General features: G+C 58.5%; 26 non-coding genes across 26 annotated transcripts; all 26 read left to right on the top strand.

Moving 5' to 3' along the window:
• The first annotated feature begins 484 nt into the window (after window positions 1-484).
• On the top strand, window positions 485-599 carry LOC146325955 (U5 spliceosomal RNA). Its single transcript, XR_014771013.1, has one exon. It is a non-coding gene; the product is annotated as a U5 spliceosomal RNA (small nuclear RNA).
• A 191-nt stretch (window positions 600-790) lies between these two features.
• Window positions 791-981, top strand: LOC146325954 (U2 spliceosomal RNA). The gene has a single exon (XR_014770911.1). It is a non-coding gene; the product is annotated as a U2 spliceosomal RNA (small nuclear RNA).
• Window positions 982-1,612: 631 nt separating this feature from the next.
• Window positions 1,613-1,727, top strand: LOC146325953 (U5 spliceosomal RNA). The gene has a single exon (XR_014771012.1). It is a non-coding gene; the product is annotated as a U5 spliceosomal RNA (small nuclear RNA).
• Window positions 1,728-1,918: 191 nt separating this feature from the next.
• LOC146325952 (U2 spliceosomal RNA) lies at window positions 1,919-2,109 on the top strand. Its single transcript, XR_014770762.1, has one exon. It is a non-coding gene; the product is annotated as a U2 spliceosomal RNA (small nuclear RNA).
• Window positions 2,110-2,746: 637 nt separating this feature from the next.
• On the top strand, window positions 2,747-2,861 carry LOC146325951 (U5 spliceosomal RNA). Its single transcript, XR_014771011.1, has one exon. It is a non-coding gene; the product is annotated as a U5 spliceosomal RNA (small nuclear RNA).
• A 191-nt stretch (window positions 2,862-3,052) lies between these two features.
• On the top strand, window positions 3,053-3,243 carry LOC146325950 (U2 spliceosomal RNA). Its single transcript, XR_014770910.1, has one exon. It is a non-coding gene; the product is annotated as a U2 spliceosomal RNA (small nuclear RNA).
• A 631-nt stretch (window positions 3,244-3,874) lies between these two features.
• Window positions 3,875-3,989, top strand: LOC146325949 (U5 spliceosomal RNA). The gene has a single exon (XR_014771010.1). It is a non-coding gene; the product is annotated as a U5 spliceosomal RNA (small nuclear RNA).
• Window positions 3,990-4,180: 191 nt separating this feature from the next.
• Window positions 4,181-4,371, top strand: LOC146325948 (U2 spliceosomal RNA). The gene has a single exon (XR_014770855.1). It is a non-coding gene; the product is annotated as a U2 spliceosomal RNA (small nuclear RNA).
• Window positions 4,372-5,003: 632 nt separating this feature from the next.
• LOC146325947 (U5 spliceosomal RNA) lies at window positions 5,004-5,118 on the top strand. Its single transcript, XR_014771009.1, has one exon. It is a non-coding gene; the product is annotated as a U5 spliceosomal RNA (small nuclear RNA).
• A 191-nt stretch (window positions 5,119-5,309) lies between these two features.
• LOC146325946 (U2 spliceosomal RNA) lies at window positions 5,310-5,500 on the top strand. The gene has a single exon (XR_014770761.1). It is a non-coding gene; the product is annotated as a U2 spliceosomal RNA (small nuclear RNA).
• Window positions 5,501-6,137: 637 nt separating this feature from the next.
• Window positions 6,138-6,252, top strand: LOC146325945 (U5 spliceosomal RNA). The gene has a single exon (XR_014771008.1). It is a non-coding gene; the product is annotated as a U5 spliceosomal RNA (small nuclear RNA).
• A 201-nt stretch (window positions 6,253-6,453) lies between these two features.
• LOC146325944 (U2 spliceosomal RNA) lies at window positions 6,454-6,644 on the top strand. The gene has a single exon (XR_014770854.1). It is a non-coding gene; the product is annotated as a U2 spliceosomal RNA (small nuclear RNA).
• A 632-nt stretch (window positions 6,645-7,276) lies between these two features.
• On the top strand, window positions 7,277-7,391 carry LOC146325943 (U5 spliceosomal RNA). The gene has a single exon (XR_014771006.1). It is a non-coding gene; the product is annotated as a U5 spliceosomal RNA (small nuclear RNA).
• Window positions 7,392-7,582: 191 nt separating this feature from the next.
• On the top strand, window positions 7,583-7,773 carry LOC146325942 (U2 spliceosomal RNA). Its single transcript, XR_014770760.1, has one exon. It is a non-coding gene; the product is annotated as a U2 spliceosomal RNA (small nuclear RNA).
• A 637-nt stretch (window positions 7,774-8,410) lies between these two features.
• Window positions 8,411-8,525, top strand: LOC146325941 (U5 spliceosomal RNA). Its single transcript, XR_014771137.1, has one exon. It is a non-coding gene; the product is annotated as a U5 spliceosomal RNA (small nuclear RNA).
• A 201-nt stretch (window positions 8,526-8,726) lies between these two features.
• LOC146325940 (U2 spliceosomal RNA) lies at window positions 8,727-8,917 on the top strand. Its single transcript, XR_014770758.1, has one exon. It is a non-coding gene; the product is annotated as a U2 spliceosomal RNA (small nuclear RNA).
• A 637-nt stretch (window positions 8,918-9,554) lies between these two features.
• On the top strand, window positions 9,555-9,669 carry LOC146325939 (U5 spliceosomal RNA). The gene has a single exon (XR_014771005.1). It is a non-coding gene; the product is annotated as a U5 spliceosomal RNA (small nuclear RNA).
• Window positions 9,670-9,875: 206 nt separating this feature from the next.
• LOC146325938 (U2 spliceosomal RNA) lies at window positions 9,876-10,066 on the top strand. The gene has a single exon (XR_014770853.1). It is a non-coding gene; the product is annotated as a U2 spliceosomal RNA (small nuclear RNA).
• Window positions 10,067-10,698: 632 nt separating this feature from the next.
• Window positions 10,699-10,813, top strand: LOC146325937 (U5 spliceosomal RNA). Its single transcript, XR_014771004.1, has one exon. It is a non-coding gene; the product is annotated as a U5 spliceosomal RNA (small nuclear RNA).
• A 191-nt stretch (window positions 10,814-11,004) lies between these two features.
• Window positions 11,005-11,195, top strand: LOC146325936 (U2 spliceosomal RNA). The gene has a single exon (XR_014770757.1). It is a non-coding gene; the product is annotated as a U2 spliceosomal RNA (small nuclear RNA).
• A 631-nt stretch (window positions 11,196-11,826) lies between these two features.
• LOC146325935 (U5 spliceosomal RNA) lies at window positions 11,827-11,941 on the top strand. The gene has a single exon (XR_014771003.1). It is a non-coding gene; the product is annotated as a U5 spliceosomal RNA (small nuclear RNA).
• Window positions 11,942-12,132: 191 nt separating this feature from the next.
• LOC146325934 (U2 spliceosomal RNA) lies at window positions 12,133-12,323 on the top strand. The gene has a single exon (XR_014770852.1). It is a non-coding gene; the product is annotated as a U2 spliceosomal RNA (small nuclear RNA).
• A 632-nt stretch (window positions 12,324-12,955) lies between these two features.
• On the top strand, window positions 12,956-13,070 carry LOC146325933 (U5 spliceosomal RNA). Its single transcript, XR_014771002.1, has one exon. It is a non-coding gene; the product is annotated as a U5 spliceosomal RNA (small nuclear RNA).
• A 191-nt stretch (window positions 13,071-13,261) lies between these two features.
• Window positions 13,262-13,452, top strand: LOC146325932 (U2 spliceosomal RNA). Its single transcript, XR_014770968.1, has one exon. It is a non-coding gene; the product is annotated as a U2 spliceosomal RNA (small nuclear RNA).
• A 637-nt stretch (window positions 13,453-14,089) lies between these two features.
• Window positions 14,090-14,204, top strand: LOC146325931 (U5 spliceosomal RNA). The gene has a single exon (XR_014771001.1). It is a non-coding gene; the product is annotated as a U5 spliceosomal RNA (small nuclear RNA).
• A 201-nt stretch (window positions 14,205-14,405) lies between these two features.
• On the top strand, window positions 14,406-14,596 carry LOC146325930 (U2 spliceosomal RNA). Its single transcript, XR_014770864.1, has one exon. It is a non-coding gene; the product is annotated as a U2 spliceosomal RNA (small nuclear RNA).
• Window positions 14,597-14,660: the final 64 nt, after the last annotated feature.

The raw sequence follows: 14,660 nt of genomic DNA, 5'->3' as shown, positions 1-14,660 counted from the left end.
CGGACTCGCGCTCTGAAACTACTGCATTTGAGCCTTGACGGCTGGGGAGGGGGAGGGAGCGCGGCTCGGAACGGAACGGAACGGAAAGAGGAGCAAGACAAAGCCTGACAAAAATGCAGCCAGGTTTGCACTTTGGACAGTCAGACAGAGAGGGAATATTGCCCCATTTTGAGCGGTCCTATATGCCCCTTTGAGTGTGCCGGCTGTTTTCCTTCCGGGTTTTCAGCCCGTCCTCAGCGAGAGTCTGGAGGCGCCTGAGTCTCCCTGGTGCTCGGTAGCCTGCGCCCTACAGCCGGGACTCATCCTATCCGCGAAGCCACTGCCTGTATAGAGCCTGTGAGAGTGTCGGGGGTGTTGGGGGCCAGGGGCAGGGGCAGGGGCGTGGCCCGGGAGTTTGGCGCACGCTAAGCCAAGCCGGGCTTACCGTGAGGCCGGGGACTGGGACGACAGACATCTTGGCTGGCGCGGAGGAGAGGGGCTGTACTTACTCGGGTTTCTCTTCAAAGCGCACAAGTCTTTCGCCTTTTACTAAAGACTTCCGTGGAGAGGAACACCAATGAGTTGAACCCATTTTTGGCAGGCTTTGCCCTTTGGCTGAGCCTTGCGCACTTGTGAAAAGCAAAGCAAAGCAAAGCAGCTGTCCTTCAAGTGGGCTCAGAGCCCAGCCATGGAGCCCTTGGGCAGAGGTGCTAAGCAGCGGCCCCCTCTGGTGCGCAGTTGAAACGGCTTCACCGCGGCCGGTGAGGACTGTTCCGGGAGGTGGGGTGGGGCAGCAAGGGGCTGGGTGGTCATCGCTTCTCGGCCTTTTGGCTAAGATCAAGTGTAGTATCTGTTCTTATCAGTTTAATATCTGATACGTCCCCTATAAGGGAACAACATATTAAAGGGATTTTTAGCACCGGGAGCTGAAAAAGGGGCTCGCTCCGTTCACTCCACGCATCGACCCGGTATTGCAGTGCCGCCGGGAACGGTGCACCCTCCTCCTGCCTTGTGGAAAAGCAAAACGCCAGTGCAGATTGAGGGCTCCGTGGCTCAACCGCAAGCCCAGAGACCGAAAAAGACCGGGGTTCAAAGTGGACGGCACCGCGGCCTGAACAGCGTCCTTAACGCCGCCTTGGCTCGCTGGCGTCCCTGCGGACTCGCGCTCTGAAACTACTGCATTTGAGCCTTGACGGCTGGGGAGGGAGCGCGGCTCGGAACGGAACGGAACGGAAAGAGGAGCAAGACAAAGCCTGACAAAAATGCAGCCAGGTTTGCACTTTGGACAGTCAGACAGAGAGGGAATATTGCCCCATTTTGAGCGGTCCTATATGCCCCTTTGAGTGTGCCGGCTGTTTTCCTTCCGGGTTTTCAGCCCGTCCTCAGCGAGAGTCTGGAGGCGCCTGAGTCTCCCTGGTGCTCGGTAGCCTGCGCCCTACAGCCGGGACTCATCCTATCCGCGAAGCCACTGCCTGTATAGAGCCTGTGAGAGTGTCGGGGGTGTTGGGGGCCAGGGGCAGGGGCAGGGGCGTGGCCCGGGAGTTTGGCGCACGCTAAGCCAAGCCGGGCTTACCCTGAGGCCGGGGACTGGGACGACAGAGGTCTTGGCTGGCGCGGAGGAGAGGGGCTGTACTTACTCGGGTTTCTCTTCAAAGCGCACAAGTCTTTCGCCTTTTACTAAAGACTTCCGTGGAGAGGAACACCAATGAGTTGAACCCATTTTTGGCAGGCTTTGCCCTTTGGCTGAGCCTTGCGCACTTGTGAAAAGCAAAGCAAAGCAAAGCAGCTGTCCTTCAAGTGGGCTCAGAGCCCAGCCATGGAGCCCTTGGGCGGAGGTGCTAAGCAGCGGCCCCCTCTGGTGCGCAGTTGAAACGGCTTCACCGCGGCCGGTGAGGACTGTTCCGGGAGGTGGGGTGGGGCAGCAAGGGGCTGGGGGGTCATCGCTTCTCGGCCTTTTGGCTAAGATCAAGTGTAGTATCTGTTCTTATCAGTTTAATATCTGATACGTCCCCTATAAGGGGACAACATATTAAAGGGATTTTTAGCACCGGGAGCTGAAAAAGGGGCTCGCTCCGTTCACTCCACGCATCGACCCGGTATTGCAGTGCCGCCGGGAACGGTGCACCCTCCTCCTGCCTTGTGGAAAAGCAAAACGCCAGTGCAGATTGAGGGCTCCGTGGCTCAACCGCAAGCCCGGAGACCGAAAAAGACCGGGGTTCAAAGTGGACGGCACCGCGGCCTGAACAGCGTCCTTAACGCCGCCTTGGCTCGCTGGCGTCCCTGCGGACTCGCGCTCTGAAACTACTGCATTTGAGCCTTGACGGCTGGGGAGGGGGAGGGAGCGCGGCTCGGAACGGAACGGAACGGAAAGAGGAGCAAGACAAAGCCTGACAAAAATGCAGCCAGGTTTGCACTTTGGACAGTCAGACAGAGAGGGAATATTGCCCCATTTTGAGCGGTCCTATATGCCCCTTTGAGTGTGCCGGCTGTTTTCCTTCCGGGTTTTCAGCCCGTCCTCAGCGAGAGTCTGGAGGCGCCTGAGTCTCCCTGGTGCTCGGTAGCCTGCGCCCTACAGCCGGGACTCATCCTATCCGCGAAGCCACTGCCTGTATAGAGCCTGTGAGAGTGTCGGGGGTGTTGGGGGCCAGGGGCAGGGGCAGGGGCGTGGCCCGGGAGTTTGGCGCACGCTAAGCCAAGCCGGGCTTACCGTGAGGCCGGGGACTGGGACGACAGACATCTTGGCTGGCGCGGAGGAGAGGGGCTGTACTTACTCGGGTTTCTCTTCAAAGCGCACAAGTCTTTCGCCTTTTACTAAAGACTTCCGTGGAGAGGAACACCAATGAGTTGAACCCATTTTTGGCAGGCTTTGCCCTTTGGCTGAGCCTTGCGCACTTGTGAAAAGCAAAGCAAAGCAAAGCAGCTGTCCTTCAAGTGGGCTCAGAGCCCAGCCATGGAGCCCTTGGGCAGAGGTGCTAAGCAGCGGCCCCCTCTGGTGCGCAGTTGAAACGGCTTCACCGCGGCCGGTGAGGACTGTTCCGGGAGGTGGGGTGGGGCAGCAAGGGGCTGGGTGGTCATCGCTTCTCGGCCTTTTGGCTAAGATCAAGTGTAGTATCTGTTCTTATCAGTTTAATATCTGATACGTCCCCTATAAGGGAACAACATATTAAAGGGATTTTTAGCACCGGGAGCTGAAAAAGGGGCTCGCTCCGTTCACTCCACGCATCGACCCGGTATTGCAGTGCCGCCGGGAACGGTGCACCCTCCTCCTGCCTTGTGGAAAAGCAAAACGCCAGTGCAGATTGAGGGCTCCGTGGCTCAACCGCAAGCCCAGAGACCGAAAAAGACCGGGGTTCAAAGTGGACGGCACCGCGGCCTGAACAGCGTCCTTAACGCCGCCTTGGCTCGCTGGCGTCCCTGCGGACTCGCGCTCTGAAACTACTGCATTTGAGCCTTGACGGCTGGGGAGGGAGCGCGGCTCGGAACGGAACGGAACGGAAAGAGGAGCAAGACAAAGCCTGACAAAAATGCAGCCAGGTTTGCACTTTGGACAGTCAGACAGAGAGGGAATATTGCCCCATTTTGAGCGGTCCTATATGCCCCTTTGAGTGTGCCGGCTGTTTTCCTTCCGGGTTTTCAGCCCGTCCTCAGCGAGAGTCTGGAGGCGCCTGAGTCTCCCTGGTGCTCGGTAGCCTGCGCCCTACAGCCGGGACTCATCCTATCCGCGAAGCCACTGCCTGTATAGAGCCTGTGAGAGTGTCGGGGGTGTTGGGGGCCAGGGGCAGGGGCAGGGGCGTGGCCCGGGAGTTTGGCGCACGCTAAGCCAAGCCGGGCTTACCCTGAGGCCGGGGACTGGGACGACAGAGGTCTTGGCTGGCGCGGAGGAGAGGGGCTGTACTTACTCGGGTTTCTCTTCAAAGCGCACAAGTCTTTCGCCTTTTACTAAAGACTTCCGTGGAGAGGAACACCAATGAGTTGAACCCATTTTTGGCAGGCTTTGCCCTTTGGCTGAGCCTTGCGCACTTGTGAAAAGCAAAGCAAAGCAAAGCAGCTGTCCTTCAAGTGGGCTCAGAGCCCAGCCATGGAGACCTTGGGCGGAGGTGCTAAGCAGCGGCCCCCTCTGGTGCGCAGTTGAAACGGCTTCACCGCGGCCGGTGAGGACTGTTCCGGGAGGTGGGGTGGGGCAGCAAGGGGCTGGGGGGTCATCGCTTCTCGGCCTTTTGGCTAAGATCAAGTGTAGTATCTGTTCTTATCAGTTTAATATCTGATACGTCCCCTATAAGGGGACAACATATTAAAGGGATTTTTAGCACCGGGAGCTGAAAAAGGGGCTCGCTCCGTTCACTCCACGCATCGACCCGGTATTGCAGTGCCGCCGGGAACGGTGCACCTTCCTCCTGCCTTGTGGAAAAGCAAAACGCCAGTGCAGATTGAGGGCTCCGTGGCTCAACCACAAGCCCGGAGACCGAAAAAGACCGGGGTTCAAAGTGGACGGCACCGCGGCCTGAACAGCGTCCTTAACGCCGCCTTGGCTCGCTGGCGTCCCTGCGGACTCGCGCTCTGAAACTACTGCATTTGAGCCTTGACGGCTGGGGAGGGGGAGGGAGCGCGGCTCGGAACGGAACGGAAAGAGGAGCAAGACAAAGCCTGACAAAAATGCAGCCAGGTTTGCACTTTGGACAGTCAGACAGAGAGGGAATATTGCCCCATTTTGAGCGGTCCTATATGCCCCTTTGAGTGTGCCGGCTGTTTTCCTTCCGGGTTTTCAGCCCATCCTCAGCGAGAGTCTGGAGGCGCCTGAGTCTCCCTGGTGCTCGGTAGCCTGCGCCCTACAGCCGGGACTCATCCTATCCGCGAAGCCACTGCCTGTATAGAGCCTGTGAGAGTGTCGGGGGTGTTGGGGGCCAGGGGCAGGGGCAGGGGCGTGGCCCGGGAGTTTGGCGCACGCTAAGCCAAGCCGGGCTTACCCTGAGGCCGGGGACTGGGACGACAGAGGTCTTGGCTGGCGCGGAGGAGAGGGGCTGTACTTACTCGGGTTTCTCTTCAAAGCGCACAAGTCTTTCGCCTTTTACTAAAGACTTCCGTGGAGAGGAACACCAATGAGTTGAACCCATTTTTGGCAGGCTTTGCCCTTTGGCTGAGCCTTGCGCACTTGTGAAAAGCAAAGCAAAGCAAAGCAGCTGTCCTTCAAGTGGGCTCAGAGCCCAGCCATGGAGCCCTTGGGCGGAGGTGCTAAGCAGCGGCCCCCTCTGGTGCGCAGTTGAAACGGCTTCACCGCGGCCGGTGAGGACTGTTCCGGGAGGTGGGGTGGGGCAGCAAGGGGCTGGGGGGTCATCGCTTCTCGGCCTTTTGGCTAAGATCAAGTGTAGTATCTGTTCTTATCAGTTTAATATCTGATACGTCCCCTATAAGGGGACAACATATTAAAGGGATTTTTAGCACCGGGAGCTGAAAAAGGGGCTCGCTCCGTTCACTCCACGCATCGACCCGGTATTGCAGTGCCGCCGGGAACGGTGCACCCTCCTCCTGCCTTGTGGAAAAGCAAAACGCCAGTGCAGATTGAGGGCTCCGTGGCTCAACCGCAAGCCCAGAGACCGAAAAAGACCGGGGTTCAAAGTGGACGGCACCGCGGCCTGAACAGCGTCCTTAACGCCGCCTTGGCTCGCTGGCGTCCCTGCGGACTCGCGCTCTGAAACTACTGCATTTGAGCCTTGACGGCTGGGGAGGGGGAGGGAGCGCGGCTCGGAACGGAACGGAACGGAAAGAGGAGCAAGACAAAGCCTGACAAAAATGCAGCCAGGTTTGCACTTTGGACAGTCAGACAGAGAGGGAATATTGCCCCATTTTGAGCGGTCCTATATGCCCCTTTGAGTGTGCCGGCTGTTTTCCTTCCGGGTTTTCAGCCCGTCCTCAGCGAGAGTCTGGAGGCGCCTGAGTCTCCCTGGTGCTCGGTAGCCTGCGCCCTACAGCCGGGACTCATCCTATCCGCGAAGCCACTGCCTGTATAGAGCCTGTGAGAGTGTCGGGGGTGTTGGGGGCCAGGGGCAGGGGCAGGGGCGTGGCCCGGGAGTTTGGCGCACGCTAAGCCAAGCCGGGCTTACCGTGAGGCCGGGGACTGGGACGACAGACATCTTGGCTGGCGCGGAGGAGAGGGGCTGTACTTACTCGGGTTTCTCTTCAAAGCGCACAAGTCTTTCGCCTTTTACTAAAGACTTCCGTGGAGAGGAACACCAATGAGTTGAACCCATTTTTGGCAGGCTTTGCCCTTTGGCTGAGCCTTGCGCACTTGTGAAAAGCAAAGCAAAGCAAAGCAAAGCAAAGCAGCTGTCCTTCAAGTGGGCTCAGAGCCCAGCCATGGAGCCCTTGGGCAGAGGTGCTAAGCAGCGGCCCCCTCTGGTGCGCAGTTGAAACGGCTTCACCGCGGCCGGTGAGGACTGTTCCGGGAGGTGGGGTGGGGCAGCAAGGGGCTGGGGGGTCATCGCTTCTCGGCCTTTTGGCTAAGATCAAGTGTAGTATCTGTTCTTATCAGTTTAATATCTGATACGTCCCCTATAAGGGGACAACATATTAAAGGGATTTTTAGCACCGGGAGCTGAAAAAGGGGCTCGCTCCGTTCACTCCACGCATCGACCCGGTATTGCAGTGCCGCCGGGAACGGTGCACCTTCCTCCTGCCTTGTGGAAAAGCAAAACACCAGTGCAGATTGAGGGCTCCGTGGCTCAACCGCAAGCCCGGAGACCGAAAAAGACCGGGGTTCAAAGTGGACGGCACCGCGGCCTGAACAGCGTCCTTAACGCCGCCTTGGCTCGCTGGCGTCCCTGTGGACTCGCGCTCTGAAACTACTGCATTTGAGCCTTGACGGCTGGGGAGGGGGAGGGAGCGCGACTCGGAACGGAACGGAAAGAGGAGCAAGACAAAGCCTGACAAAAATGCAGCCAGGTTTGCACTTTGGACAGTCAGACAGAGAGGGAATATTGCCCCATTTTGAGCGGTCCTATATGCCCCTTTGAGTGTGCCGGCTGTTTTCCTTCCGGGTTTTCAGCCCATCCTCAGCGAGAGTCTGGAGGCGCCTGAGTCTCCCTGGTGCTCGGTAGCCTGCGCCCTACAGCCGGGACTCATCCTATCCGCGAAGCCACTGCCTGTATAGAGCCTGTGAGAGTGTCGGGGGTGTTGGGGGCCAGGGGCAGGGGCAGGGGCGTGGCCCGGGAGTTTGGCGCACGATAAGCCAAGCCGGGCTTACCGTGAGGCCGGGGACTGGGACGACAGAAGTCTTGGCTGGCGCGGAGGAGAGGGGCTGTACTTACTCGGGTTTCTCTTCAAAGCGCACAAGTCTTTCGCCTTTTACTAAAGACTTCCGTGGAGAGGAACACCAATGAGTTGAACCCATTTTTGGCAGGCTTTGCCCTTTGGCTGAGCCTTGCGCACTTGTGAAAAGCAAAGCAAAGCAAAGCAGCTGTCCTTCAAGTGGGCTCAGAGCCCAGCCATGGAGCCCTTGGGCGGAGGTGCTAAGCAGCGGCCCCCTCTGGTGCGCAGTTGAAACGGCTTCACCGCGGCCGGTGAGGACTGTTCCGGGAGGTGGGGTGGGGCAGCAAGGGGCTGGGGGGTCATCGCTTCTCGGCCTTTTGGCTAAGATCAAGTGTAGTATCTGTTCTTATCAGTTTAATATCTGATACGTCCCCTATAAGGGGACAACATATTAAAGGGATTTTTAGCACCGGGAGCTGAAAAAGGGGCTCGCTCCGTTCACTCCACGCATCGACCCGGTATTGCAGTGCCGCCGGGAACGGTGCACCCTCCTCCTGCCTTGTGGAAAAGCAAAACGCCAGTGCAGATTGAGGGCTCCGTGGCTCAACCGCAAGCCCGGAGACCGAAAAAGACCGGGGTTCAAAGTGGACGGCACCGCGGCCTGAACAGCGTCCTTAACGCCGCCTTGGCTCGCTGGCATCCCTGCGGACTCGCGCTCTGAAACTACTGCATTTGAGCCTTGACGGCTGGGGAGGGGGAGGGAGCGCGGCTCGGAATGGAACGGAACGGAAAGAGGAGCAAGACAAAGCCTGACAAAAATGCAGCCAGGTTTGCACTTTGGACAGTCAGACAGAGAGGGAATATTGCCCCATTTTGAGCGGTCCTATATGCCCCTTTGAGTGTGCCGGCTGTTTTCCTTCCGGGTTTTCAGCCCGTCCTCAGCGAGAGTCTGGAGGCGCCTGAGTCTCCCTGGTGCTCGGTAGCCTGCGCCCTACAGCCGGGACTCATCCTATCCGCGAAGCCACTGCCTGTATAGAGCCTGTGAGAGTGTCGGGGGTGTTGGGGGCCAGGGGCAGGGGCAGGGGCGTGGCCCGGGAGTTTGGCGCACGCTAAGCCAAGCCGGGCTTACCGTGAGGCCGGGGACTGGGACGACAGACATCTTGGCTGGCGCGGAGGAGAGGGGCTGTACTTATTCGGGTTTCTCTTCAAAGCGCACAAGTCTTTCGCCTTTTACTAAAGACTTCCGTGGAGAGGAACACCAATGAGTTGAACCCATTTTTGGCAGGCTTTGCCCTTTGGCTGAGCCTTGCGCACTTGTGAAAAGCAAAGCAAAGCAAAGCAAAGCAAAGCAGCTGTCCTTCAAGTGGGCTCAGAGCCCAGCCATGGAGCCCTTGGGCGGAGGTGCTAAGCAGCGGCCCCCTCTGGTGCGCAGTTGAAACGGCTTCACTGCGGCCGGTGAGGACTGTTCCGGGAGGTGGGGTGGGGCAGCAAGGGGCTGGGTGGTCATCGCTTCTCGGCCTTTTGGCTAAGATCAAGTGTAGTATCTGTTCTTATCAGTTTAATATCTGATACGTCCCCTATAAGGGGACAACATATTAAAGGGATTTTTAGCACCGGGAGCTGAAAAAGGGGCTCGCTCCGTTCACTCCACGCATCGACCCGGTATTGCAGTGCCGCCGGGAACGGTGCACCCTCCTCCTGCCTTGTGGAAAAGCAAAACGCCAGTGCAGATTGAGGGCTCCGTGGCTCAACCGCAAGCCCGGAGACCGAAAAAGACCGGGGTTCAAAGTGGACGGCACCGCGGCCTGAACAGCGTCCTTAACGCCGCCTTGGCTCGCTGGCGTCCCTGCGGACTCGCGCTCTGAAACTACTGCATTTGAGCCTTGACGGCTGGGGAGGGGGAGGGAGCGCGGCTCGGAACGGAACGGAACGGAAAGAGGAGCAAGACAAAGCCTGACAAAAATGCAGCCAGGTTTGCACTTTGGACAGTCAGACAGAGAGGGAATATTGCCCCATTTTGAGCGGTCCTATATGCCCCTTTGAGTGTGCCGGCTGTTTTCCTTCCGGGTTTTCAGCCCGTCCTCAGCGAGAGTCTGGAGGCGCCTGAGTCTCCCTGGTGCTCGGTAGCCTGCGCCCTACAGCCGGGACTCATCCTATCCACGAAGCCACTGCCTGTATAGAGCCTGTGAGAGTGTCGGGGGTGTTGGGGGCCAGGGGCAGGGGCAGGGGCGTGGCCCGGGAGTTTGGCGCACGCTAAGCCAAGCCGGGCTTACCGTGAGGCCGGGGACTGGGACGACAGACATCTTGGCTGGCGCGGAGGAGAGGGGCTGTACTTACTCGGGTTTCTCTTCAAAGCGCACAAGTCTTTCGCCTTTTACTAAAGACTTCCGTGGAGAGGAACACCAATGAGTTGAACCCATTTTTGGCAGGCTTTGCCCTTTGGCTGAGCCTTGCGCACTTGTGAAAAGCAAAGCAAAGCAAAGCAAAGCAAAGCAAAGCAGCTGTCCTTCAAGTGGGCTCAGAGCCCAGCCATGGAGCCCTTGGGCAGAGGTGCTAAGCAGCGGCCGCCTCTCGTGCGCAGTTGAAACGGCTTCACCGCGGCCGGTGAGGACTGTTCCGGGAGGTGGGGTGGGGCAGCAAGGGGCTGGGTGGTCATCGCTTCTCGGCCTTTTGGCTAAGATCAAGTGTAGTATCTGTTCTTATCAGTTTAATATCTGATACGTCCCCTATAAGGGGACAACATATTAAAGGGATTTTTAGCACCGGGAGCTGAAAAAGGGGCTCGCTCCGTTCACTCCACGCATCGACCCGGTATTGCAGTGCCGCCGGGAACGGTGCACCTTCCTCCTGCCTTGTGGAAAAGCAAAACGCCAGTGCAGATTGAGGGCTCCGTGGCTCAACCGCAAGCCCGGAGACCGAAAAAGACCGGGGTTCAAAGTGGACGGCACCGCGGCCTGAACAGCGTCCTTAACGCCGCCTTGGCTCGCTGGCGTCCCTGCGGACTCGCGCTCTGAAACTACTGCATTTGAGCCTTGACGGCTGGGGAGGGGGAGGGAGCGCGGCTCGGAACGGAACGGAAAGAGGAGCAAGACAAAGCCTGACAAAAATGCAGCCAGGTTTGCACTTTGGACAGTCAGACAGAGAGGGAATATTGCCCCATTTTGAGCGGTCCTATATGCCCCTTTGAGTGTGCCGGCTGTTTTCCTTCCGGGTTTTCAGCCCATCCTCAGCGAGAGTCTGGAGGCGCCTGAGTCTCCCTGGTGCTCGGTAGCCTGCGCCCTACAGCCGGGACTCATCCTATCCGCGAAGCCACTGCCTGTATAGAGCCTGTGAGAGTGTCGGGGGTGTTGGGGGCCAGGGGCAGGGGCAGGGGCGTGGCCCGGGAGTTTGGCGCATGCTAAGCCAAGCCGGGCTTACCCTGAGGCCGGGGACTGGGACGACAGAGGTCTTGGCTGGCGCGGAGGAGAGGGGCTGTACTTACTCGGGTTTCTCTTCAAAGCGCACAAGTCTTTCGCCTTTTACTAAAGACTTCCGTGGAGAGGAACACCAATGAGTTGAACCCATTTTTGGCAGGCTTTGCCCTTTGGCTGAGCCTTGCGCACTTGTGAAAAGCAAAGCAAAGCAAAGCAGCTGTCCTTCAAGTGGGCTCAGAGCCCAGCCATGGAGCCCTTGGGCAGAGGTGCTAAGCAGCGGCCCCCTCTGGTGCGCAGTTGAAACGGCTTCACCGCGGCCGGTGAGGACTGTTCCGGGAGGTGGGGTGGGGCAGCAAGGGGCTGGGTGGTCATCGCTTCTCGGCCTTTTGGCTAAGATCAAGTGTAGTATCTGTTCTTATCAGTTTAATATCTGATACGTCCCCTATAAGGGGACAACATATTAAAGGGATTTTTAGCACCGGGAGCTGAAAAAGGGGCTCGCTCCGTTCACTCCACGCATCGACCCGGTATTGCAGTGCCGCCGGGAACGGTGCACCCTCCTCCTGCCTTGTGGAAAAGCAAAACGCCAGTGCAGATTGAGGGCTCCGTGGCTCAACCGCAAGCCCAGAGACCGAAAAAGACCGGGGTTCAAAGTGGACGGCACCGCGGCCTGAACAGCGTCCTTAACGCCGCCTTGGCTCGCTGGCGTCCCTGCGGACTCGCGCTCTGAAACTACTGCATTTGAGCCTTGACGGCTGGGGAGGGAGCGCGGCTCGGAACGGAACGGAACGGAAAGAGGAGCAAGACAAAGCCTGACAAAAATGCAGCCAGGTTTGCACTTTGGACAGTCAGACAGAGAGGGAATATTGCCCCATTTTGAGCGGTCCTATATGCCCCTTTGAGTGTGCCGGCTGTTTTCCTTCCGGGTTTTCAGCCCGTCCTCAGCGAGAGTCTGGAGGCGCCTGAGTCTCCCTGGTGCTCGGTAGCCTGCGCCCTACAGCCGGGACTCATCCTATCCGCGAAGCCACTGCCTGTATAGAGCCTGTGAGAGTGTCGGGGGTGTTGGGGGCCAGGGGCAGGGGCAGGGGCGTGGCCCGGGAGTTTGGCGCACGCTAAGCCAAGCCGGTCTTACCCTGAGGCCGGGGACTGGGACGACAGAGGTCTTGGCTGGCGCGGAGGAGAGGGGCTGTACTTACTCGGGTTTCTCTTCAAAGCGCACAAGTCTTTCGCCTTTTACTAAAGACTTCCGTGGAGAGGAACACCAATGAGTTGAACCCATTTTTGGCAGGCTTTGCCCTTTGGCTGAGCCTTGCGCACTTGTGAAAAGCAAAGCAAAGCAAAGCAGCTGTCCTTCAAGTGGGCTCAGAGCCCAGCCATGGAGACCTTGGGCGGAGGTGCTAAGCAGCGGCCCCCTCTGGTGCGCAGTTGAAACGGCTTCACCGCGGCCGGTGAGGACTGTTCCGGGAGGTGGGGTGGGGCAGCAAGGGGCTGGGTGGTCATCGCTTCTCGGCCTTTTGGCTAAGATCAAGTGTAGTATCTGTTCTTATCAGTTTAATATCTGATACGTCCCCTATAAGGGGACAACATATTAAAGGGATTTTTAGCACCGGGAGCTGAAAAAGGGGCTCGCTCCGTTCACTCCACGCATCGACCCGGTATTGCAGTGCCGCCGGGAACGGTGCACCTTCCTCCTGCCTTGTGGAAAAGCAAAACGCCAGTGCAGATTGAGGGCTCCGTGGCTCAACCGCAAGCCCGGAGACCGAAAAAGACCGGGGTTCAAAGTGGACGGCACCGCGGCCTGAACAGCGTCCTTAACGCCGCCTTGGCTCGCTGGCGTCCCTGCGGACTCGCGCTCTGAAACTACTGCATTTGAGCCTTGACGGCTGGGGAGGGGGAGGGAGCGCGGCTCGGAACGGAACGGAAAGAGGAGCAAGACAAAGCCTGACAAAAATGCAGCCAGGTTTGCACTTTGGACAGTCAGACAGAGAGGGAATATTGCCCCATTTTGAGCGGTCCTATATGCCCCTTTGAGTGTGCCGGCTGTTTTCCTTCCGGGTTTTCAGCCCATCCTCAGCGAGAGTCTGGAGGCGCCTGAGTCTCCCTGGTGCTCGGTAGCCTGCGCCCTACAGCCGGGACTCATCCTATCCGCGAAGCCACTGCCTGTATAGAGCCTGTGAGAGTGTCGGGGGTGTTGGGGGCCAGGGGCAGGGGCAGGGGCGTGGCCCGGGAGTTTGGCGCACGCTAAGCCAAGCCGGGCTTACCCTGAGGCCGGGGACTGGGACGACAGAGGTCTTGGCTGGCGCGGAGGAGAGGGGCTGTACTTACTCGGGTTTCTCTTCAAAGCGCACAAGTCTTTCGCCTTTTACTAAAGACTTCCGTGGAGAGGAACACCAATGAGTTGAACCCATTTTTGGCAGGCTTTGCCCTTTGGCTGAGCCTTGCGCACTTGTGAAAAGCAAAGCAAAGCAAAGCAGCTGTCCTTCAAGTGGGCTCAGAGCCCAGCCATGGAGCCCTTGGGCGGAGGTGCTAAGCAGCGGCCCCCTCTGGTGCGCAGTTGAAACGGCTTCACCGTGGCCGGTGAGGACTGTTCCGGGAGGTGGGGTGGGGCAGCAAGGGGCTGGGGGGTCATCGCTTCTCGGCCTTTTGGCTAAGATCAAGTGTAGTATCTGTTCTTATCAGTTTAATATCTGATACGTCCCCTATAAGGGGACAACATATTAAAGGGATTTTTAGCACTGGGAGCTGAAAAAGGGGCTCGCTCCGTTCACTCCACGCATCGACCCGGTATTGCAGTGCCGCCGGGAACGGTGCACCCTCCTCCTGCCTTGTGGAAAAGCAAAACGCCAGTGCAGATTGAGGGCTCCGTGGCTCAACCGCAAGCCCGGAGACCGAAAAAGACCGGGGTTCAAAGTGGACGGCACCGCGGCCTGAACAGCGTCCTTAACGCCGCCTTGGCTCGCTGGCGTACCTGCGGACTCGCGCTCTGAAACTACTGCATTTGAGCCTTGACGGCTGGGGAGGGGGAGGGAGCGCGGCTCGGAACGGAACGGAACGGAAAGAGGAGCAAGACAAAGCCTGACAAAAATGCAGCCAGGTTTGCACTTTGGACAGTCAGACAGAGAGGGAATATTGCCCCATTTTGAGCGGTCCTATATGCCCCTTTGAGTGTGCCGGCTGTTTTCCTTCCGGGTTTTCAGCCCGTCCTCAGCGAGAGTCTGGAGGCGCCTGAGTCTCCCTGGTGCTCGGTAGCCTGCGCCCTACAGCCGGGACTCATCCTATCCGCGAAGCCACTGCCTGTATAGAGCCTGTGAGAGTGTCGGGGGTGTTGGGGGCCAGGGGCAGGGGCAGGGGCGTGGCCCGGGAGTTTGGCGCACGCTAAGCCAAGCCGGGCTTACCGTGAGGCCGGGGACTGGGACGACAGACATCTTGGCTGGCGCGGAGGAGAGGGGCTGTACTTACTCGGGTTTCTCTTCAAAGCGCACAAGTCTTTCGCCTTTTACTAAAGACTTCCGTGGAGAGGAACACCAATGAGTTGAACCCATTTTTGGCAGGCTTTGCCCTTTGGCTGAGCCTTGCGCACTTGTGAAAAGCAAAGCAAAGCAAAGCAAAGCAAAGCAGCTGTCCTTCAAGTGGGCTCAGAGCCCAGCCATGGAGCCCTTGGGCGGAGGTGCTAAGCAGCGGCCGCCTCTGCTGCGCAGTTGAAACGGCTTCACCGCGGCCGGTGAGGACTGTTCCGGGAGGTGGGGTGGGGCAGCAAGGGGCTGGGTGGTCATCGCTTCTCGGCCTTTTGGCTAAGATCAAGTGTAGTATCTGTTCTTATCAGTTTAATATCTGATACGTCCCCTATAAGGGGACAACATATTAAAGGGATTTTTAGCACCGGGAGCTGAAAAAGGGGCTTGCTCCGTTCACTCCACGCATCGACCCGGTATTGCAGTGCCGCCGGGAACGGTGCACCTTCCTCCTGCCTTGTGGAAAAGCAAAACGCCAGTGCAGATTGAGGGCTCCGTGGCTCAACCGCAAGCC

The sequence above is a fragment of the Lutjanus erythropterus genome, chromosome 6, assembly GCF_056507025.1.
Source record: "Lutjanus erythropterus isolate fLutEry1 chromosome 6, fLutEry1.hap2, whole genome shotgun sequence".
Taxonomy (NCBI): domain Eukaryota; kingdom Metazoa; phylum Chordata; class Actinopteri; order Lutjaniformes; family Lutjanidae; genus Lutjanus; species Lutjanus erythropterus.
Note: the sequence above shows the minus strand (reverse complement) of the source record. Positions and strands in the feature narration are given on the sequence as shown.